Source organism: Ambystoma mexicanum, chromosome 1p (assembly GCF_040938575.1).
Source record: "Ambystoma mexicanum isolate Mex_15411 chromosome 1p, UKY_AmexF1_1, whole genome shotgun sequence".
Taxonomy (NCBI): domain Eukaryota; kingdom Metazoa; phylum Chordata; class Amphibia; order Caudata; family Ambystomatidae; genus Ambystoma; species Ambystoma mexicanum.
The window spans coordinates 823,112,476-823,136,837 of record NC_090921.1 but is presented as its reverse complement, the minus strand read 5'-3'; the positions used below and the strand labels follow the sequence as shown (position 1 = coordinate 823,136,837).

General features: G+C 49.1%; 1 long non-coding RNA gene across 2 annotated transcripts in view; it reads right to left on the bottom strand.

Annotated features, from left to right (window-relative positions):
• LOC138581302 (uncharacterized) overlaps window positions 1-24,362 on the bottom strand; it is a 111,354-nt gene that overhangs the window by 27,573 nt on the left and 59,419 nt on the right. Inside the window, exon 3 of one of the 2 annotated variants that reach the window (XR_011304513.1) lies at window positions 8,505-9,013. The exons of the other annotated variant lie outside the window; for it this stretch is intronic. This is a non-coding gene — a long non-coding RNA (uncharacterized lncRNA). Of the gene's footprint in view, window positions 1-8,504; window positions 9,014-24,362 lie in introns of those variants that run through there. 2 annotated transcript variants of the gene reach the window in all.

The following is a 24,362-nucleotide window of genomic DNA, read 5'->3' as shown; positions in this document are numbered from 1 at the left end:
ATTATGCCTTTTGGAGGCAACTTAATTCTTGTAGGTTTCCCATAGCTTCTTCAGTTGTGGTTTATCTAACACAGGGGTTTTAATGTAGGTTAATAAAAGTTCCTTTGCCTCTTGGCAATCAGTATCAAACCATCCCTTATTAACTAATGCCTTTTACCTGCTTTTCGCTGGTTGATTGGCAAAGAAGCAGGACAATATCATTGTCACATCATTGTATAAGTCTCCGACATTTGTGACCGTACCATTGCTTAGACATATACCCTCAATGAGTCCTACAATGCTCGCACAAATACTTGGTTTTAATACGCACATGTCTAGTGTGGACCATTTCAAAATGTTTTTAGAATTCCCCGTTATCACAATGGAGTTACCGTCCCTCTGGCCCCCTAGATTAATGCTGCTCTTTATTCCAAGGGTCATTGAGCAACTCAAGGGATAGTGATCACTGTCACCACGTTTGGCCACTTCCATACTGCTAATCCTATCCCAGTCAGCCATATTTACTGTTACACAGTCAATCCGAGATCTTCCCTGGTCGCCTACATAGGTATAACTCATGGGTTTATCAGGGGAGATTCTCCCATTGCATGCAACCAATCCTAACTCATGCCTCAACCTCGCTACTTCCACTGCAGCACGTTGTGTTCGAATTGGTTTCACTGACTCTAGCGGATGTATCCCAAATGCAGCGTCAAGGATTGCCAGTGGTAAGTCCCCCATTGCCATAATTATTGAAATAAAAGCAAGCGATTCCCATCCCTGTTAGTCAAATCAAGGCACAAAAGGTCTGCCGTCCCCGATGGGATCAGTTTGACTGCCATGTCTAGGCCCGGGTTTATGAGTGTTACCAGCCCACCACTGGGCCTACCTCTTGGGCCTTTAGTTGTGTTCGCACAAAACGAACTAAACCCTACAAACTCCAGAGAGTCCCTTGCCCATTTCTCTTGGAGGCAGATTATATCATAGGAATGGATAAACCGCTCAGAATCTGACAGCAGTCTATTGATCCCATCCACATTCCATGATAGAACTTTTACATTTAGCTTCTCATCAGCCCCTCCCTTTAATTGCTGAGCTCTTTGGTCCGATACAGCTGGAACGCCCCAAATGTATTTATTAGTCAGTCTACCCGTCCCAGCCCATCTTCCCTTAATTTCTCTGGAGTGGCTGGTGGATGTTTTTTGTGGGTAGCTTTTCCTACATAGTCAGTAGAGAGAGGAGTGCTGGGGAGTATAGTAACTGAAGTATTTACAGGGGGATAAGAGCAAAGTTCAATTGCTAAAAGCCCATCTGCCAGATATTGATTTTTTAGAGTAATTTGGATAAAGTCTTTAACTCTCTTAGGCATGCTACCCCACTCACGGTACAGACTATCTTCCCTAATCACTGATTATTTACCAGGGCCAGTTGTGCTTCATAGCTTCCCCTCTTCAGACCTGTTACATCATATAAATATACATCCCCACCATTACTCCCAGGGCACCCCCATCCCCTCTCACTCACAAGAATTCCTTCATTTAATAGTGCTTGATTACTATAGCTCAGTTTCCCACCAGGGCTATAGAAAGGACTGCCCACTTCCTTATTCCTATATACCATATCTGGTGAAATAGCACCCACAGGTTCCATAGCTACACCAGGTCCACTATTTGCTGGCCTGGCCAATCCACCGGTCCCTATGTTTGCCACCACTCTAGCCTCATAGGCATTCTTTTTAGGGTTAGCGTGAGGATTAATATTAGCTATCCCAGGCATTGATACAGACACTAAGCTTGTAGTTCCAGAGTTTATAGATTTCACACCAGGGCCAGTCTTCCCGGCCTCCATATTGGAGGACAATTTCGCTATTATGTTTTTCAAATCATTAATTTCTTTAGTAATATTACCTAACACCACCAACATGTCATCATAACACATACAGTTAGATTTTATGGTCTTACTAGGCAATACTGCATTTGTTAGACTTAGTCCAGTCACAACTTTCCCCCTCCCCTTATTTGAACTGGGCATTTGGGTTACTATAGATTGGGAGTTTCCCCCCCCACCCTTCTTAGCCCCCCTTTTCGTCCCACCCTTAGCCCAACCCTGATTGTCTTTTTCCTGCTTATCCTGCTCACAAAGGCTGATGAACTGATTTGAGAGGGGGATATTACAGGCTAGGGGTGTGTCCTCCGGGGCTAGATCTACAGCATTGTTTAGGGCCCTGGATAGGGCACTAACTAGATCCGCCCAGCGCAAGAATAGGTGACTGTAACATACCAGCAAGATCTTATGATATAGTTTCAATATTAGCCAATGCCCGCCCCACATTGTTAAATGCCACCCTCTCTCCCTCTTTCACCATACTAAGCGCTTCCTCTCCTATTTTAGATGTAATAGGTGAGATGGGGATCAGGTGTCATTCTACTGGGCCCCTTCCAGGTCGCAACTCCCGCACAGAATTGGGATTTCATAGTTGTAACCTTCTAATTGGGAGGGGGATTAGTTACCTTAAACACATCTAGGTTTTTTGTTTTTCCATCCCCCCCGCCTAAAGGCCCGCTTATCTATAGTGCTTTTATGTGCCACTAGGGGTGAGGCTTACCAGTCGCTTGTGGGTCAGGCTGTATTTTTAATTGGGGTGTACTGAGGCTAACACTACAATTGGTTGCCACAAAGGGTTTTTCAAATCTCCCAATTTTAGTTACAAACTTGTCTATGGTTGTAACACCGGCATCAACATATCATTTGACAATTAGACTCCCAGGTATACATATGACGACACAATCTCTATTATTTCCTTTCCCATTCGCCGTTTCGATTTGTGCCCCTTGCATCTGCGGGGTGTATTTCAATGATTTTTGTCTTTTTCTCATTTATAATTAGGCCATTCCTGCTCGAGTAGTCACACACCGTATCAATATTATTATTATTATTATTATTATTATTATTATTATTATTATTATTATTATTATTATTATTATTATTATTAATACTTCTTTGTAGCCCTATTGGAGTCTTATCTACCAATAGGGTGGCATCTGCATATGCTAACCAACTCATTTTTGGATCATATATCTTAAGACAGACATGTCGACATTTATCTATCTCCATCTATCTTTGGTCCCAACAATGTTGGGACCAAAGGCACCCTTGTTTGAGGCCCACGTTTGTGTCCATGGGGTCAATCAAGGAACTCTCTTGATTTAATATGATCTGAGCGTTTGTATCAATATACAGCTCTTGGATGAAATATAATAAGCCCAGGTTGATATCCCATTTTTCTAGTTTATTCCAGATGGTGACTCGGTCCACAGTTTCGAATGCACCGTTAACATCTATAAAACAGACATAGAGAGCTCCCTCCTTACTTTTCAGAGCCTGCATTAAAAAGGACAGGGCACATAGGTTTACAGTTGGTCCCGTGCCTTTTCTGAAACCCATTTGTTGGTTCAATAGCAAATTATGTTGATATATCCACACATTCAGCTCAGCTAAAAGCAGTTTACCAAAAATATTGGATCAAACTGAGCATATTGCTCTTAGGAACGTGCATGATATGATATTTTATTAATAACATGCCCATACACAAGTGTTTCAGGGCTCAACGAGGCAAGGGAGGGGTGCAAGGGAGGAACAAAACAACGATGTTACTTGGCCCAGTGACATTGAGAACGTGCAAGTGCAGGGGAGAGTGATGGGGGAAAGAGCAGAGGGAAGGGGAGGAGTGGAACGTGCTGAACATGTGATCAACAACAACAGGCAGTGCGGCCAGCAGGTGGCAAGTGCAAGAATAAGGCGCAGGCAACAGGTGTCTAATAAGTGCAGGAACGGGACTATAGGGTTCCAGATACAGACCCAAGTGCAAGGGTTGCTATGAGACAATGCAGATGTGCAGCTGGGTGGGCAAGCATCTGGGCCCGAAATCAGAGGGTAGCCAGGTGCCCGGTGCATATGAAATGGATGGGATTACACCAGAGTAATTCTCAGTCCAAATAACGGAACCAACTCAGGAAGATGGCAAAGTACTGTTTTATTAACAATTACCTAAAACAGGGAGGTTACAACGAACATCAACGGACGTACGCTCAGCCTCTCAATGATCTCCACAAAAAATATAATTCCTATAGTGAATGCATCAGAGTGACGTCATACTACGTGGCAATAGTAAGAAAACCTATCAAGGGTCGGGATTGGTCATGGAAAACATCTAGATATCCAATGGTATAGGAGATAGGATTGTTACTGGCTGTCCAATATCAGGTGGACAATTTATGCCTACCTCTAAAATCATGTAATTTCAGAAACATTAGATACATCATTTTGCATTGGTCCTACAAACTATAAGGTCCTTCGTTATATGGACTAACATAATTGATTGGCACGCTTGTGTCATGTCTTGAACATTCAGTTCATTTAGCAGCACGTAAGTCCAGACCCAGGTGCAGGGAGATAGGACATGATACTACCACACCCCCCAATTAGCCCCGCATCTCTCATCACTCATGCCTTCTGCCATGAAATTGCCTTTGTACTTGGCCTTGTAGAGTATTCTCATCTTTGGGAATGCAAGGGAGTGAGGGCACTCGCTATCGTGTCTGGGACTCCAAGTTAGAACTCTATTTCCATCCTCGGCTCACTTGACATGAGACCACGATTTGGTCCATTTTGTGGGTTTTAAATGCTCTAAATTATTTAAAACTTGCCATTCTTGGTGTTTTCTCTTGCACCCTAACAAGAGAGGATTCATCCTCTGCACACTCGCTCCTTTTCAGAATAGATGCCTTGACTTTGGGCCAGACAGCCTCGACACGCGGCTCCACAAGTCTGCTATTCCGCTCCGACACAACTTTCCATCTCCCTTCATTATTTCCTGGCTTACTTATTTCATGATACCAATGTCCAGTTCTGTACAATGGTACAATGACGGCTTCGTCTGCATTCAATTTACTACTTATAGCTGGCCTCTATGATGACTTAAGCTACCTTGCATTTCAGCATCTGTACAAAATGTTGAACTTCTGTTTTCTGCAACATCCTATTTAGTCCATAGTCTTCTTGTCTACGTCAGTAGTTCATTTGACCTCTTGCGTCGTTGTTTGTCAGTTAGGACTCGTACTTTGTCATACTTCTTTATTTTGAGACATTGTGCACACTTCTTTATGACATCATCAATTCACCCGTTTAGCTTCTTTTAATGCTCCTTCAGGGGTTTCCTCCTGTAGGTTATCATCACATCGAGGGGACATTCGGTAGGGTTGTCTCAACGGGTATCGTCTTTCATTGGTATTATTGCTGGTGTTAGACATGGCACGATCTCATGTCTCCAATACAGGGGGTAGGGGTGATGGATCTCCTGCAGATGTACACAGCTGCTCCTCTACAAAACGTCTGTCATTGCCAATGATCTGTACTTTACTGGATTCTCTCTGGATCTCTTTTTAAATATGGGTATAAGAATGGAAGCTTTCCAGCTAGTAGGCTGTCTCTGTTATAGTCTGAAAAACTGATACTAAAGCTTTGGCCCACCAAGGATTCCTCCTATATATTATATCAGGTATCCCATCTGGGCCTGGTGTTCTTGACAGTTTTAGTTTTTTTTTATTATATCCTCAATATCCTCTATATCCCAGGGGCGCAGAGACCAATTTGGGTCGAATAACTTTTTCCCACATTCGCAGCATCTTTTTTTATGATACAGTGAGTTTATGTGCATTTTCCACATGTGCTCCAAGATATAATCGATCTCTTTTTTGCTGCCAGCCAGAGTTGTAGTATGGTTTCGATACATTTTCCAAAGCTGTCGGCAGTTGGCATTTTTAAGCATCCTAAACAATTGTTGCAATTTTTGAGTAAATTGCAAAGCCTTGTGTCTCCATACGAAAATGTTATATTTAGTTTTAGGATTTGTTATCCTCTTTAGTAGTGTGGCTTCATCACCTGTCTCTTTTCTAACTCATCTTAACTCTTTTTAATGGCGACTTTTTTCATTGGCTATTGTTTTACCATATGTTGTCGCTACTATAGGGATATTAGTTCTTTCGTTAGCTAATATATATTATTTCCCAGACTCTTTGTCAGGTATATTGCCCATGGGCCAATTCCTCTCCAAAGCATTGTACATGTGTTGTGCATATGCATTTATCTTCCTTTCCGTCCAGTGAATTCTATTACCCTTGGTATTACTCCTTGTTGTACCTAACATTTTACCCTTAGGGACATGGGGGTATATTAGACTCGTTTTTTAGATCACATGCTTACTGAGTGTAGTAGACATCAATTCCAGACCACCTATATTATTGGACAATGAGATTGGCAATAATAATCTATCCAAGTTGCTCTTTTGCCCGCTGTCCATGTATAATGCTTCGCCATTGGGATATGTTCATTGATGTATAGTTGGTATAAACCATTACTATCAATAAAATCTGGCCAAGGTTCAGTATGTATATTATCCTCTCCAGAATAATAGATCATCTTGGCACCTTGTTTATTCTTATGTTAATTAGTGTTGCACTCCCATTTATCTGAGTTCCTGAATTGTTGTAAGTTAAGGTTACCCATTGTTATAAACAGTGAATCAGAGTCCTCCCTTGTCCAAAAATATATGAATTTTTGTAGGGCCTCAAAAACCTCTGTACTAGCTACGTTTTTTGGGATTGGGGGGTTATACACATTTATGATGAGGAAAAACCTCTTTACCCCTGCTTTAATAATCTCCAAAGTTCTAGCCAATATAAAGGGGAAATTCCCCAGCAAATCTAATTCTTTTAACCTATAATGATTTTTTGCATAGATGGCCAAACCTCCAAAAGGTCTACCACTCTGATGTCTTCTGGCTTTCCTTTGTATTTTGAGGTATCCAACTATACCAAAGTCATTCATCTATCAAGTTTACTGCAGTGCAAAAATATCTGAGCTTAGTATATCGTCTAGTCCTTCTTGATTAGATAGGAATGAATGGAAACCCCCTCGTATTCCAAGGTAGTATGTTAATTCTGCTAGTATTGGATCCTTTCTGTCAATCCACATCTGCACAGTTGGTTTCTATTTATAGAGTTCAGAACCCCTCTACATTTATCATGAGATGATTTACCAGATCTTCAATCATTCTTTTAACTAATCTGTCAATATCCTCCAGAGTTTCTCTATCAAAGCTTTTCTTCTTTGATCCCTTGTTTTTAGTTTGGGTGCTATTCACTTGAGGTAAGAGCCTGGTAAACTGATAACCTATCTCTCTAAAATCGTGTTCAAATGCAAGTATCAATTCCACGATTATTGGTGAAACCAGATGTATAATGGCCCAATTGGATTCTTGTGCTGAATGGGCAATCTCAATTCTGGCAATATCTTTAGATGTTATTACCTTCAAATCATGTATTTGATGAATTTGTTCCAACATATGTGTCCTATTGAAAAAGGACTGCATGAAGTAGCATACAACTCCCATGTCTTAATGCTATTTGCATTAATTTCCACACTCAGCACAATATCATTTAGTAAATTGTCCCTTTTCTTAATTAGTGGTCTCAAGTTCTGCAATGAGTCTCTTTCCAAGTTCTCAAACCCTTATGTGTTATCTTCCCACATCTCGTATCATATTGTTCTCTCTGAACATATTGTTCTCTCTCAATATCATCTGAAGGGGCAGAAGAAACGTGGTTATTATTCTCAGTAGAAGTTGTCTTTTTGGATAAGCACAAGTCCAATGTTTTTGTATTAGCTATTTCTTTATGAATCTGTCTTGTTTAAGTTTCTTCCTCTTAGGGGGTTTCTTCACTTCTATTAACCTAAATGAAGTGGACGACTCAACACATCTAATTCTATCCAGAGCGGTAGCTATTAGAGATCTCGACTCTGTTGAGCCCTTCTTTTTCTTAGTGCTGATCTTAACATGTTTCTTTTTTTGTGTGCATTTTTGTGGTTTTGGGGAGAAAGCCAATTTAGTTTCTTCTGGGGGCAGGAGGTTCTTAAAGCCTTCCGGGTCTGTCCTGTTCTCACTAGGTTCCTCCTCTATATCGTGTGTTGTTAAAGGATAGTTCCGGGACTTTTTTTTTATTGTCCCTACGGTTCGGCCATGTGTTTTTAAGCATAACTCGGTAGATCGTAGAAAACTTTCCTATGGACCTTACCCGACTTTTCGTCCATTAACGCACTCGAAATCAGCCGCCATTTTCTGATAATCCTATCATTTCCCCCCATCGCCCTGGCTCACTTGCTTTTGCGGCACTAAATCAAATCCCCCGCCCCCGAAACAGACTTTATCAAAACATTCATATTCCACGCCTCTATCCGTGACGTGACTGTGCTGCGTAGGCAAACGCGCCCAGGCGTCTTCTACGCGACTCCACACAGAACCCGGAAACCAACACAGATCAGCTCACAACACAGCGCGCCACAATTCGCAATATGAAACTGTACTTTTAAATCAAACCGCAAGATTGTAAATTTGGTAAAGTACATTTATTTGACATCAAATGTTTAGAGAATATTCAGCGATTTGCATTTTTATTTGCTCAGGTTCCAAAAAGTTCGTTTTGAGGCACGCGATGTTCCTTTGCTGTACAGAGGGTCTTAGATCATCTCACAATACAGCGCCACAATTCGGAATATGAAACTGTGGTTTAAAAGCAAACTGCAAGATTGTACATTTGGCAAAGTACATTTATTGGACATCAAATGTTTAGAGAATATTCAGCGATTTTCATTTTTCTTTGCTCTCGATCCAAAATAGTTCGTCTTGAGGCAAGCGATGTTCGTGTGCAGTACACAGGGTGTTGGTTTACGATAACATAAGCTCTTCGGTCGCACTGATAATCGCATGGCTGTTCCAACAACGAGGCATTAGGCCACCATAACGGTCTGTATGTTGCATCTAGCCGTTAGTACCACGTAAGGGCATACTTGTACTTGGCGATCGTCCCATAAAATGGTCAGGGTGGTAACGTTGTTCACGCGGAGAAGCAACTGGTGGTTATAAAAGCCATCCGCCGGTGTCTGGTACTCGTGACACAGACAATAATGGGTGAAGTACCTGTTTGAAAAACATAAAAAATGAAATTAGTCTCACCATCAGATCTTTATTAAAATTATTCATTTTATATATTCGGTCGGTAAATTATTTCATAGCTAGGACAGTGCAACTGGGTTTTAAACGTCAAGGGGGGGCTGTAGGATACTGAGACAGTCCCCCAGTGCAGGGGTTGACAGGGAGTGCAGGTGGAGAGTGGAAGGGCCCAGGACCGAGATCGCAGACAGTGGACCAGTTGTAGCAGGGGAGAAGGAGAGAGAAAGCAGAAGCAAAGAGGAAGGTTTTGAGGTGCTTCCGTAAAAGGAGACGGTTCTCCCCAAGATAGTGCGCGGTACAAAACAATATGCCACATAGAACGAACAAGTCCAACTTAACCCGTCTTTAAAGCTACTGTATAGTAATTAAATTGCGGTATAAACTCATCTAAAGAGTTACTTACATTATATTTGCATTTTCCATTGTGTCTGTGCGTAGGGCAGCCCCGAAATACCACTCCTTCTATGCAGACGTTATTTCTTCTAATGAACGAACATGAAATGGCTTTCGTTTCTGAAATTATATTCATTATCGTTTCTTACGTGGTCCCGGCCTGTCAAGGTCAAATAACAATAGAACCTTATACTGAGTCGTGGGCCATTCTGGCACCCTAGAAAAAATCAAAGCAGCTGACCTTCACTTTGAACGAGCACACATTCCTAGTTAGCTACATTCAGTGTAAGGCCGTCTCACAGGACTTGAAATTTACACTCCATCTTTGCATTTTGTCTGCGTGCTTTGCAGCCCCACAGAACCATAAATACGGAGACATTCTATATTTTTTGAAAAATGATTTATATTACTGTTTGGTTTAATTTAATGCGCAAATGAACAAGGGTGGAGAGACACATTGCATGTACACTGAGCAATCACTTTTATTTACACAATACATAGCTACACATATTCAATGGGCCTGCGACATGAGGAGACTCCAGAGCAAAGTCACAGGTGACACCCGGGTGGTTCGCACTACTGCACGGTGAAGGGAGGGGCAAGGGTGGAGAGACACATTGCATGTACACTGAGCAATCACTTTTATTTACACAATACATAGCTACACATATTCAATGGGCCTGCGACATGAGGAGACTCGAGAGAACAGACAATCAAATTACAATCATTTAAACCGTGATGTGTATTTCTCAATGAGTTCTTCTTTAGGTGGACATGGAACAGAGGCAATGTTGGGTGGCAATGCAGTTGTCCCCTGCACAGGTTCGTTCACAACTCCATTTATGTGCCTATCTAGGACGTCAACAATAAGTTTCTCAATAAACTCATATTGCATATCCTCAAACACTGGTTTGATCACCCATTGTTTACTTCTTTTAGTGAAGGCCTTATTGTAGCGAAGCGTCCCTAAAGTTCCGGTCGTCCTACTTTGTTGACGGCCAACATTATGGTTATGTGCCAAGACCGCTAAAAGAGTCCGATTTATCATGCCCTCCATGCCAAAATGCAATCGTTTTGGCCTGTACTTTAGGCACATATTGTGGAACACCTCCAAATCTCCTGTGTGGCAGAATTCCGTGAGTCCCCTCAAAGCTTTTGTTATAGTTTTATCAAATACAATCTTTTCAATGGCTTTGTGAGTGGGTGATGAAGGAATCAACCACTTCTTCTTCCGTGCCTCCTCTGTGGACAAATGGCCATGTTCACAATTGTGGAAATGTTGGTTCGTGTTCCATCGGTGAACGTTTGTACAGTGTGGCATTACTGACCGCCATTTTTCCAGTAGAATTTCCAACGACCCTCCACATGTTTTTGAGCTCCACCAAAGATGGTTGCTGATTGACTTGGACCACTGTGAAATACCTTGCAATTCTTTTTTTTTACCTGCAGCCGACAATTTTTTATTGATTGATTTTGCAAGATGCCAAACGTCAAATTGGTGATTTATATTTTTGTACTGTTCTCTCATTGTCTTGGCAATTGAAACGTGTCTGTCCGTGGCTATCAGGTCGATCACCATTCCCCGCGATTGTAGTTCTTGCAATGATGCTACAAAGCCAACTTTCTCCATGGCCACTGAGGATGTACTTTGTGACACCTGCACGACCACCGAACTCACAATTTTCTTACTTTCCATGTCCTGAAAGTGGTAGGTGCAGTACTTGGCTGAAAATCCTGGGCTGTCGCACTGTCCATCACCGGCTAGCCTGAACCGTTTGCCCGCGAATGTACTATCAATAGACATTTTTTCCATTCTCCAAGCTTCGCTAATGGCTGGAAATAGATAATCGGTTTGGTATTTGTAGAACTGAGTTTTCGCAATGAAATGGATTCCCACAAACTGAAAGAAAGACTCTAATTTTTTAAAACTTGAACCACTAAAAAGTGCAGCCGCTGCACAAAGTAGATTGCCTGCTGGCAGTTGTCCCAGCATAGGTTGTGCAGACCATGAGAAAGGATGATATTTTGTACAGGTGGCATGTATTTTAAGGTTAGTGCCTCGAATTGCACGAGTCACATTAATGAATGGCTCCCCACATACTTCCCCACCAACCGAATGCCCACATTTCATCCGAATAATAATATCAATCAAACAACTATCGAATACAATGAATTTGGCCTCTTTCCTTATACTGTCACTCTGCATCCCAGCTGGTTCGGCCTGTAACGTTGAGGACATGTCACTCACATGAAAGGTAGAATCTCTGATATCGTCTTCCGCTATGTTCAGTGATATTGATGGTGTTTCATTGTCGTCCACTTCATTCTCTTCCATTGCAACATCTGTTCCTTCTCCGGAGATGGGTGAATAAAACAATTTCTTCAACTTTCTCGCGGTCTTAGTTTTTGCGGGTGTGGATTCTGTGAATTGATCTCCGACTGCATCCGAACTACCAGGAGGACATTCACTATCAATGGCTGGTGGTGGTATAGCTCCGTTGTCAATTACTTCATATTCTTCCCATTGGCACGATGCATCTCCAGTCTCAAGTCCCTGCCAAAAGGTTTGACAAGCAACATCTCTCGTTCGCTTCACTGTCTGTGTAGATCTAGTTCGTACACCCACTCGCAACTAGAGGACAGATTGGAAAAGGGATGTTCAGTTTAAACACAACTTACAGTATTGAACTATTAACAGTGAAAAACAACATAATATAGTGACCAGGACACTAACCTTCTTTTGCTTTCTTTTCTTTGAAACTTTCTTGCCTCGAACTTCAACATCAGGACGCTGTTGCTCCGACTCCGTGTGCATGTCTCCACTTCCTCTTGCGCTGCAACGACTATGTTTTCCTGATAAGCACATCCATCACGCACTGACGCTCCATCGACTCCCTGAAACATAGAACTTTCATTAGTATGTATAATAATATCGAAAACACAAAATGTACTTGGGGACCAATACCCACGTACATCTCAATAGCAAAACACGAATGAACGCTTTGTGTAGAACATTCAAACGACAATTATTCACGCATTGTTGATCTAGTTAGATGGAACTGTCAAGATCCATACCTCGGGCTCCTCATAGACTTCCATTGATGATATTATTGAAGATGATGCTTCAGTGACTCCCTGAAACACAGTAATTGCATTAGTATGGTTTTCTATTTTGATAAAAAGAACAGAAACTTTGTGCAGGCGTGAACGGCTCATCTAAATAGACCTGCACAAATGATCAGTTGTCTAAAATAAATAATGGATATGTAAATATGATTCGATTTGCTCGATCGTTGGAAGTGTCACCACCCAGAGATCTGCATCAACTACTAGGGGTGATGTTCTTGTAGAAGAAGCTCCGTCATCTCCATGAAACATAGTACTTGCGTTAATAAAGAAGGAAGTATAGCGGATGTAATCACGTCATATGATTTCGCTTGATTGAACTGTCAGTATCCATACCTCGAAATGCATAAGAACATCAAGGGACGATGTAACTGCGGTGCACACTTCTGCAAGCTGTTGCGCCGACCCGTAACTGCACGCTCCCCCTTCTTCTTGGACTAATGCTCCATCGACTCCCTGAAACATAGGACTTTCATTAGTAATGAACACAATATTGAAAAAAGAAGACACATAGGAGGGCGACGACAGAAGGACATATCAATGGCTAAAAACGAAAGAAACATTGTGTGTAACAATCACGCTACAAGAATGCAAGATCTGATGATCTCCATCGATGGAACTGTCCTGAAACGTACCTCGAGCATCTGAGTGACATCAACGGTAGTCGTCAATACGTTGGACTCCTCAGCATCTCCCTGAAAGACAGTACTTGAATTATTTTGGATAACAATAATTATAACTGAAAACAAAGACTAGAGGACGAGTACAAGGGTGTACCATTAGGTAAAATAATTACACGATAAATTAAAACTATTGATTTACATGCCTAAAACAAGTCAGTGGCAGAATAGCCAAGTAAGATTACCCGATAGGCGCCTGAAGTGGCTGATGACTGCAATAACGACACGGATGGAGAATCTTCCGCCTTCATATTGAGTGGATACATAAATGGGGAAATTATTGTTAGCTAATGCTACACACTACCGCAAGGCCGAGAGATAAATACGTAAACTTGACTCACCAGTGGAGGGATGTGGACGAATAGAGTGGGAATAGCGGTTGAGAGCAATTTTCGCCTCGCTCGCGGTGTGTTCTTCTTTATTAGCAATGATGTGGAGTACATGTCAGAGGTAAAGTGCCTGCTGCAGATGCGGTATCGATCACCCCTCTTGTCCGCAAAGACTTCTAGGACTCTACTTTCAAGCTCAGAGGGTGGATATCCGCAATATCGGACCCATTCTCTTATCTGATCTATTGTCTTAGGGAAAACATGCATTATAGTACCTTCAGATTTATTATGGGTCTTCAAAGGGCAACCGCCAATGGAACAGACAGGCATTGTGGAAAGTTCTGAAAAGTAAAGATCAACAATTCTCTATGAATATCAATGTGTTAAAAAATTAAATGACACATAAAAGGTGCAATGCAAGGTATGTTTTGGTTCTTGGAACTATACACATTATTCACATGCGGATAAGTATTTGAATAACTTTAAAAAAATAGAAAGATAATTTGACTAAACTCAGAACATGTGACTAGTTCCTTGCATGTACTGTCTTGAACGAAAAGAAATTGGACGCAAAATGAGTATGGTACATGGCCTTACCTTGACGAGCAAACAGTTAGATGCAGGGATCAGAGTAGTTTCTTGTCGTAGAACAGGGAGCAGTTCACAGGTTGCAAACTGACGAGTTTCCTCGAAGTGGTCACGGAAGTTCACAGAGACGAAGAGCAGATAACCAGCACCTTCACGGGTTGACTAGCAAAGTGCAAAGAAGTTCTCATTAGAAATATGAAGTGGGTTATAAAGAATTCGAAACAGGGGTGTGTTTGTGAATGAATGACGTGTATATGACGTGGCATTATGCGGTTTGCAGGGGGCCGTCCAGCGTGAGGGGGGATGCTTGGCAGGAGACACGGGGTCTGGCGGTAGACATGGGAACAACAACCCATGCTCTATAGACCACTTTGAAGTGTACATGGTCTTTGGCACCTCTTGGCCTTTATCGCTCCCTGACAGCTCCACTTGCCAGCACAAGTACCCCGGTGCGAACTGCCTTTGATAGGGCGGGGGGTGGATTGGGGCGGTGGTCGTGCAGACAAGACACAGGAAGACTCGTGAATGGAGACACACTTATGTGGATTGCAGGGGGCCGTCCAGCGTGAGGGGGGATGCTTGGCAGGAGACACGGGGTCTGGCGGTAGACATGGGAACAACAGCCCATGCTCTATAGACCACTTTGAAGTGTACATGGTCTTTGGCACCTCTTGGCCTTTATCGCTCCCTGACAGCTCCACTTGCCAGCACAAGTACCCCGGTGCGAACTGCCTTTGATAGGGCGGGGGGTGGATTGGGGCGGTGGTCGTGCAGACAAGACTCGTTTGCCGCAGGGCCTCACCAAGGAGAGGCCATCTAACTGCATGTAAGAGGCAGGCTGCAGGATCTAGTACATGGAAGGCAGGGGGGTGAGTTTATAAATACCTCACCCTCCCAGGAGAATATATGGGTGCAGTTCACCCTGGAGACCCTGGATGCCTAGGCAGTTAGTCAGCAGCAGGCTGGCCTGTGGTGGCAAGGCGGCACGGGCCAGAGGGGGTCATCTCTGTACCCGGTGCCCAAAAGGATTATTTATTATGATCAACCATATTGATTATTTACCTATAACCATGTTTTGTATCAATAAAATCCAACGGCCTTCCTTTTATTGCCAACGCTTGAACAAAGTGGTGTGGTAAGTATTTTTGGGGTCGGAGGCAAGGCCGGGAGGCTTGATGCCAACCCGCAAAATAACATATGTATGTCTGCTGCATATGGGTTCAACGGTTATGTGGATTGAAGGTGGGCGGCCAGCGTGAGGGAGGATGCTGGCCGGAGACATGTGGTGTGACAAGACAAGGCACAGGAAGACTATTCAATGGAGACACACTAGATTCATTTAAAAAATCAAAACAACCATTGTTAAAATATATGTTGGGTTTTATTTTAGATCTTAATTTCAATTGAACATAAATAATAAACATTACACATTGTAAAGTTGCGGTTGCAGCACATCCAGGGAAAATCCGCGGTATTGTCCACTGTCGCTGGGGAAATGTTGTCTAATGGCAAGTACCGCACAGGCAGGTATTACTCTCCGAACACGGTGTCCGAGCCTCCCGTGAAGCCACCAAGTGAAGCAACGATAGGCCACCAGCCTGTACCACCTGTGAAAATGAAAGATGCAAACTGTATTAAAATGACAACTTTCTTATCACTGTCGATTCAGGTAAAAAATGTCATTCTGCTTTGAAAAAAATTCTATCTAGAAAATGCACAACATGGAACCAATTTACATGCATTCGAATGATGAGACGACCATGAAATAGTAGTGGCATCACTGACATCACAACCAGAGTATACTTACTCGTTACTCGGATTACGCGGACGAACAGTGCCGCAAAGTTCGTGCATAAGCACCATCATCATCCTCAACACGGTCCGTGAGAGGCAGGCTTCCCTGAACTCTGGCAGCTCGGTGATGCATTGCGGACTTGGCTCGCCTTCCGAAATGTAGGCCAAGCACCCGGAATTTTCACGGCAGCAGCAGTTCCCCTCCTCAGTTGGCATTAGCTCGCACCGATTGCACGTGCACCAGGTGGAGACGCCGTCCATGCGACATGGTCCAGGCTCTTCATCCGTTGACTGGTCCTCCCAACTGCCGTCCGAATCCCCATCGTTTTCGCGTGCTTGCCTTTCCAGTAGTTCTTCCTCGGTGTACTCGGGCTCGTACATATACGGCATTATTGTAGCCATTGTGTGGTAAAGAAAGTAAAATAATTTACAGAGATGGTACAGGTGTTCACAAGGCCTAGAAGCGGCGAAGGTAGCTGACCAGAGCACAGAAACGAGTCACAGAATACTCAAAGTAACACAGAGAGAGTAATGGAATCGAAAATCTGCTGCTGTGTGTTGTGAAACGGTGTGTTTATACTTATTGAGGAAAGAGGCGTCCTGCCATTTCCATGGCGACACGTCATTAGCTGAGGCGCAGCGATTGTTGACACGAAACGTGCTTTGGCGTTGGGAAATGGGCGGTACGCGTCTGCTGATGTCAGGCTCAGGGGCGGGGGATTTGATTTAGTGCCGCAAAAGCAGGTGAGCCAGGGCGATGGGGGGAAATGATAGGATTATCAGAAAATGGCGGCTGATTTCGAGTGCGTTAATGGACGAAAAGTCGGGTAAGGTCCATAGGAAAGTTTTCTACGATCTACCGAGTTATGCTTAAAAACACATGGCCGAACCGTAGGGACAATAAAAAAAAAGTCCCGGAACTATCCTTTAATATAGAGTCATTAACATTGATTATGCAAATCTATGTGATCACTGCACCGCCCATAATGGCAACTATTAAATTGCTGACTCCCATTATGATGTGGCGCACTCATCACACAGACCACTGTGCCCTGCATCCCCATACCCGCCTCCTCCCTATTCACTTACCTTTTTGCCAGCACACAGTGAAGTGTGCCACCATCTCTCTTCCGACCCTGCTGCATCAGTTTCTCCCACTTACGTTGGTCAATACTGACGCTGCAGGGTCCTTTTAAAAAAAATATATTTTTACTTCTTATCCCCCACTTACCATTACGGTAAGTGGGGGACAACCCCACAACCCCTGATTCCCGTTACTGTGCCCACGAGGAGTGGGGGACACCCCCGCAGCCCCCTCTCTGCTTAGGCTCAGTAATGAAGTCAGTATTTTGTGAGCCCCTAAAGTCACAGTAACTGCGGGTGCGCAGTACTCTAGGCAACATTTTTGTACGTTTCCTATTATGCCATCCTCCGGTTTTACAGTAAATGGGTGGATGCCCCGGGGTGTGTCTTTATTTGTGCACCGTCCTGGCTCCACTATTTATTCCTCCCCATTTGTATGACCCAAGACAATGTCCACCAACATAGTTAACCCTTCTTTTAGCACTTTTTGTTCTTTACAAATCGAGTTGCACATCTTGAATAGGGCTTTTAATAACTTAAGGTGTTCTGCCTCATACACTTTTTCCTCCTCAGACGTATCAGAGAAAGCTGAGGGTCTAGTCCTAGCCAAGGGCACTGGCTAAGCCCTATTGGCTATATCCCTTAGATCGGGGGATTTCTCCATATCTGTAGGTGGCTTCTCAGTCCTATTTTCATTTCTCAGGGACACATTGCCATTCGTGCCAGGCATTTCCATAGTCTTATCTCTTAAATTTAATACATACTCAAGAGCAAATTATTATTGATTGGGTGCAATTCCGGCGAGGCTTCCAACTCAAGGGAGTTATTCATACTGGTGCCTTGTGATAGACAGGTTAGGCGTATGGATGGGTTTTAGGAAGGTAGTGATTTTCACTTGCGCCATACTCAAGTGCCCCTCTTTTCCCAAACTGCTTCTATAACCTCTATCTCAGCCCCCTTAGTGAACAAGTGTTCGCTTTTTTCTTTTTCTTTGTGGTTTTCATTCGCCGGACACCAGGTAGCCAACAGGGAGCCTCTAGGTGCTCTACATGCCGACCTAGCCAGTAGCCACACTCCCTAGTTGATAGACTCTTCTGCAGACCACTGGCATCGTTCTTGCGCGTATTCCCTTAGTTTCACTTAAACATAAACGGGGAGAAAAATCTCACAGCACCTACCTCATCAAAAGCTCCTCGTGCAGCTGTGGAAAGGTATGCAAAGAACACGCAAGAAAAAGAAGGTAATAAGTAGCTAAGCACCACCTCAGCATCAGCCAAACAGCAACACAGCACTCGTTGGTGCACTCAGCTGGTGTGCGCGCCACAGGCGTTGCTAGGGGGCGACTGAGGGGGCTATAGCCCCGGGTCTTTTGGTTGTAGCCCCAGATAGAAGCTCAGGGGTTACAACCAAAAAGGCTAGCTAGCCCCCAGTCCCGACAGTCCCAAAATGAGTGTAGCCCTGGACCTTTTCCAGACCTAGCAACGCCCCTGGTGCACGCTCAGCTGCTTATCAAGCCCCTTTGTGAGGAAAGGGGCGTGGCCTTACATTGATCACAATATTGCACTTAAATGTCCCAATATATGTCTTTCATGGCAATATCAGTCTTCAAAGGTACGCTGCCCCAAGGTTCAGAGGTCCACAGCCTCAGTGAAACAGCACTCGTTCGTGCACTCAGCTGGTAAAGTACGAACTTTAGCAATGACATAGCGCAGATATCTCACCTTTAAGTCGCTAAATAGTGCCAAGGTGAATAGAAATGCAGAGCTCAGGGCAAAAAGCAAACGCGCATCATGGCGCTAGGCATTGGATTGATCCATGGGAATGCGTTGCCGTGTAATCGGAGACACCCCCAATTCACAAAGATTAACAGGCCGATTCATGAAATTAATGTGCGCCGAAAATTCCGGCGCAGAGGTGCCAAAACGTGCGATTTGCAGTAAAAGTGTGAAAATCGCAGTGCAACTGCGAAAATCGCAGGGAAACCAGCACACATCGATTCATGGAAGTCTGTGCGCGAGAAAAATATTGGATGTGCGCTGAAAAAGTGCGCGGCGCACGCCGGCGCACAGGTAATCCAACGGCTTGCGCCACGGCCGCTGCGAAATCGCACATAGCACGGCGCACATTACAAAAGTAGGCGGAACACGGGGCGTAACACTCGGAATGGGGAACAATGCGTGAAAATATGGGCGTCACGGGGGAAGTACAGGAGGCAAGTGCGCGGAACGCCCACACGCTCGCCTACAACTCGTATTCATGGAATCGAATAGGGCAAACCAGCGCACGGTCAAAGACGCGCACAGGGCCAAACAAGTACGCCACAAGAAAGCAGGCGGTAGCGTCCCTGCGCCTGAAATAAATGTGCGCCAAAATGTGCGCTAGCAAAAAGCACCCATATACAGCTATGATGAATGGTCCATACAGTGGCCCTCTAGGACAAATGAGGTGCAAAGGGGTACCGACAAACACGGACACCCGCTGTGTGAAAAATAGCGTGTGCGTGTATTCCGGGGTTCGCGGGAAGTTCCAAACGCGATTGGCCTGGGCACGTGTATTCCGGGGTGCGCGTGAAGTTTCCCAAGCGAATTAGCAGGGTACGTGTATTTCGGTGTGCGCGGCAAATTCCACACGCGAATCCAGCAGCCTACGTGTATTTCGGGGGTGCCGGGGAGTCCCACACGTGAATTGGCCGTGTGGGTCCTCCCACCTGTTCCCTCTACACCCTCCACGGCCCCTGCAGGCGGCCCACACCACAGGGGACTACCCTGCACCCCTGCACATGTCCCGCAGGCAGCCCATCCACCATGGCCATGCCCCCCAGCCAACCCACATGTCACCTTGCACTACTGCCCACCAACGCATGTCTCCCAGCACCCCCACCCCCAGCATCCAGGGGCACCCTCCACCAGGCCCCCACTCTTGTCTCCCAGCACCCCCACCCCCTGCATCCAGGGGCACCCTCCACCAGGCCCCCACTCCTGTCCCCCTACACCCCCACCCCCTGCATCCAGGGGCACCCTCCACCAGGCCCCCACTCATGTCTCCCAGCTCCCCCACCCCCCAGCACTGTAGGGCACCCTCCACCAGGCCCCAACTCCTGTCCCCCTGCACCCCCACCCCCCTGCATCCAGGGGCACCCTCCACCAGGCCCCCACTCATGTCCCCCTGCACCCCCACCCCCCTGCATCCAGGGGCACCCTCCACCAGGCCCCCACTCATGTCTCCCTGCACCCCCACCCCCAGCACTGTAGGGTACCCTCCACCAGGCCCCCACTCCTGTCTCCCAGCACCCCCACCCCCCATCACTGTAGGGCACCCTCCACCAGGCCCCCACTCCTGTCCCCCTGCACCCCACCCCCCTGCATCCAGGGGCACCCTCCACCAGGCCCCCACTCCTGTCTCCCAGCACCCCCACCCACCAGCATCCAGGGGCACCCTCCACCAGGCCCTCACTCCTGTCCCCCTGCACCCCCACCCCCCAGCACTGTAGAGCACCCTCCACCAGGCCCCTACTCCTGTCCCCATGCACCCCCACCCCCCTGCATCCAGAGGCACCCTCCACCAGGCCCCCACTCCTGTCCTCCTGCACCCCCACCCCCTGCATCCAGGGGCACCATCCACCAGGCCCCCACTCATGTCTCCCAGCACCCCCACCCCCCTGCATCCAGGGGCACCCTCCACCAGGCCCCCACTCCTGTCCCCCTGCACCCCCACCCCCCTGCATCCAGGGGCACCCTCCACCAGGCCCCCACTCATCTCTCCCTGCACCCCCACCCCCCTGCATCCAGGGGCACCCTCCACCAGGCCCCCACTCCTGTCTCCCAGCACCCCCACCCACCAGCATTGTAGGGCACCCTCCACCAGGCCCCCACTCCTGTCTCCCTGCACCCCCAACCCCCTGCATCCAGGGGCACCCTCCACCAGGCCCCCACTCATGTCTCCCCGCACCCCCACCCCCCTGCATCCAGGGGCACCCTCTACCAGGCCCCCACTCCTGTCCCCCTGCACCCCCACCCCCAGCACTGTAGGGCACCCTCCACCAGGCCCCCACTCCTGTCCCCCTGCACCCCACCCCCCTGCATCCAGGGGCACCCTCCACCAGGCCCCCACTCCTGTCCCCCTGCATCCAGGGGTACCCTCCACCAGGCCCCCACTCATGTCTCCCAGCACCCCCACCCCCCTGCATCCAGGGGCACCCTCCACCAGGCCCCCACTCCTGTCCCCCTGCACCCCACCCCCCTGCATCCAGGGGCACCCTCCACCAGGCCCCCACTCATGTCTCCCTGCACCCCCACCCCCCTGCATCCAGGGGCACCCTCCACCAGGCCCCCACTCCTGTCTCCCAGCACCCCCACCCACCAGCATTGTAGGGCTCCCTCCACCAGGCCCCCACTCCTGTCTCCCTGCACCCCCAACCCCCTGCATCCAGGGGCACCCTCCACCAGGCCCCCACTCATGTCTCCCCGCACCCCCACCCCCCTGCATCCAGGGGCACCCTCTACCAGGCCCCCACTCCTGTCCCCCTGCACCCCCACCCCCAGCACTGTAGGGCACCCTCCACCAGGCCCCCACTCCTGTCCCCCTGCACCCCCACCCCCCTGCATCAAGGGGCACCCTCCACCAGGCCCCCACTCCTGTCCCCCTGCATCCAGGGGTACCCTCCACCAGGCCCCCACTCATGTCTCCCAGCACCCCCACCCCCCTGCATCCAGGGGCACCCTCCACCAGGCCCCCACTCCTGTCCCCCTGCACCCCACCCCCCTGCATCCAGGGGCACCCTCCACCAGGCCCCCACTCATGTCTCCCAGCACCCCCACCCCCCTGCATCCAGGGGCACCCTCCACCAGGCCCCCACTCCTGTCTCCCAGCACCCCCACCCCCCAGCACTGTAGGGCACCCTCCACCAGGCCCCTACTCCTGTCCCCCTGCACCCCCACCACCCTGCATCCAGGGGCACCCTCCACCAGGCCCCCACTCCTGTCCCCCTGCACCCCCACCCCCTGCATCCAGGGACACCCTCCACCAGGCCCTCACTCATGTCTCCCTGCACCCCCACCCCCCCAGCACTGTAGGGCACCCTCCACCAGGCCCCCACTCCTGTCTCCCAGCACCCCCACCCCCCAGCATTGTAGGGCACCCTCCACCAGGCCCCCACTCCTGTCACCCTGCACCCCCACCCCCCTGCATCCAGGGGCACCCTCCACCAGGCCCCCACTCATGTCTCCCAGCACCCCCACCCCCCTGCATCCAGAGGCACCCTCCACCAGGCCCCCACTCCTGTCTCCCAGCACCCCCACCCCCAGCACTGTAGGGCACCCTCCACCAGGCCCCCACTCCGGTCCCCCTGCACCCCACCCCCTGCATCCAGGGACACCCTCCACCAGGCCCCCACTCCTGTCCTCCTGCACCCCCACCCCCCAGCACTGTAGGGCACCCTCCACCAGGCCCCCACTCCTGTCCCCCTGCACCCCCACCCCCCTGCATCCAGGGGCACCCTGCACCAGGCCCCCACTCCTGTCCCCCTGCACCCCCACCCCCCTGCATCCAGGGGCACCCTCCACCAGGCCCCCACTCATGTCTCATTCGCGCCTTGAAACACTTGTGTATAGGCGCGTTACAAATACCATATCATATCATATCTCCCAGCACCCCCACCCCCCTGCATCCAGGGGCACCCCCCACCAGGCCCCCACTCCTGTCTCCCAGCACCCCCACCCCCCAGCACTGTAGGGCACTCTCCACCAGGCCCCCACTCCTGTCCCCCTGCACCCCCACCCCCCTGCATCCAGGGGCACCCTCCACCAGGCCCCCACTCCTGCCCCCCTGCACCCCCACCCCCCTGCATCCAGGGGCACCCTCCACCAGGCCCTCACTCATGTCTCCCTGCACCCCCAACCTCCAGCACTGTAGGGCACCCTCCACCAGGCCCCCACTCCTGTCCCCCTGCACCCCCACCCCCTGCATCCAGGGGCACCCTCCACCAGGCCCCCACTCATGTCTCCCTGCACCCCCAACCCCCAGCACTGTAGGGCACCCTCCACCAGGCCCCCCCTCCTGTCTCCCAGCACCCCTACCCCCCAGCATTGTAGGGCACCCTCCACCAGGCCCCCACTCCTGTCCCCCTGCTCCCCCACCCCCCTGCATCCAGGGGCACCCTCCACCAGGCCCCCACCCATGTCTCCCAGCACCCCCACCCCCCTGCATCCGGGGGCACCCTCCACCAGGCCCCCACTCCTGTCCCCCTGCACCCCCACCCCCCAGCACTGTGGGGCACCCTCCACCAGGCCCCCACTCCTGTCCCCCTGCACCCCCACCCCCTGCATCCAGGGGCACCCTCCACCAGGCCCCCACTCCTGTCCCCCTGCACCCCCACCCCCCTGCATCCAGGGGCACCCTCCACCAGGCCCCCACTCATGTCTCCCAGCACCCCCACCCCCCTGCATCCAGGGGAATCCCCCACCAGGCCCCCACTCCTGTCTCCCAGCACCCCCACCCCCCAGCACTGTAGGGCACTCTCCACCAGGCCCCCACTCCTGTCCCCCTGCACCCCCACCCCCCTGCATCCAGGGGCACCCTCCACCAGGCCCCCACTCCTGCCCCCCTGCACCCCCACCCCCCTGCATCCAGGGGCACCCTCCACCAGGCCCCACTCATGTCTCCCTGCACCCCCAACCTCCAGCACTGTAGGGCACCCTCCACCAGGCCCCCACTCCTGTCCCCCTGCACCCCCACCCCCTGCATCCAGGGGCACCCTCCACCAGGCCCCCACTCATCTCTCCCTGCACCCCCAACCCCCAGCACTGTAGGGCACCCTCCACCAGGCCCCCCCTCCTGTCTCCCAGCACCCCTACCCCCCAGCATTGTAGGGCACCCTCCACCAGGCCCCCACTCCTGTCCCCCTGCTCCCCCACCCCCCTGCATCCAGGGGCACCCTCCACCAGGCCCCCACTCATGTCTCCCAGCACCCCCACCCCCCTGCATCCAGGGGCACCCTCCACCAGGCCCCCACTCCTGTCCCCTGCACCCCCACCCCCCAGCACTGTGGGGCACCCTCCACCAGGCCCCCACTCCTGTCCCCCGCACCCCCACCCCCTGCATCCAGGGGCACCCTCCACCAGGCCCCCACTCCTGTCCCCCTGCACCCCCACCCCCCTGCATCCAGGGGCACCCTCCACCAGGCCCCCACTCATGTCTCCCTGCACCCCCACCCCCCAGCACTGTAGGGCACCCTCCACCAGGCCCCCACTCCTGTCCCCCTGCACCCCCTCCCCCCTGCATCCATGGGCACCCTCCACCAGGCCCCCACTCTTGTCTCCCAGTACC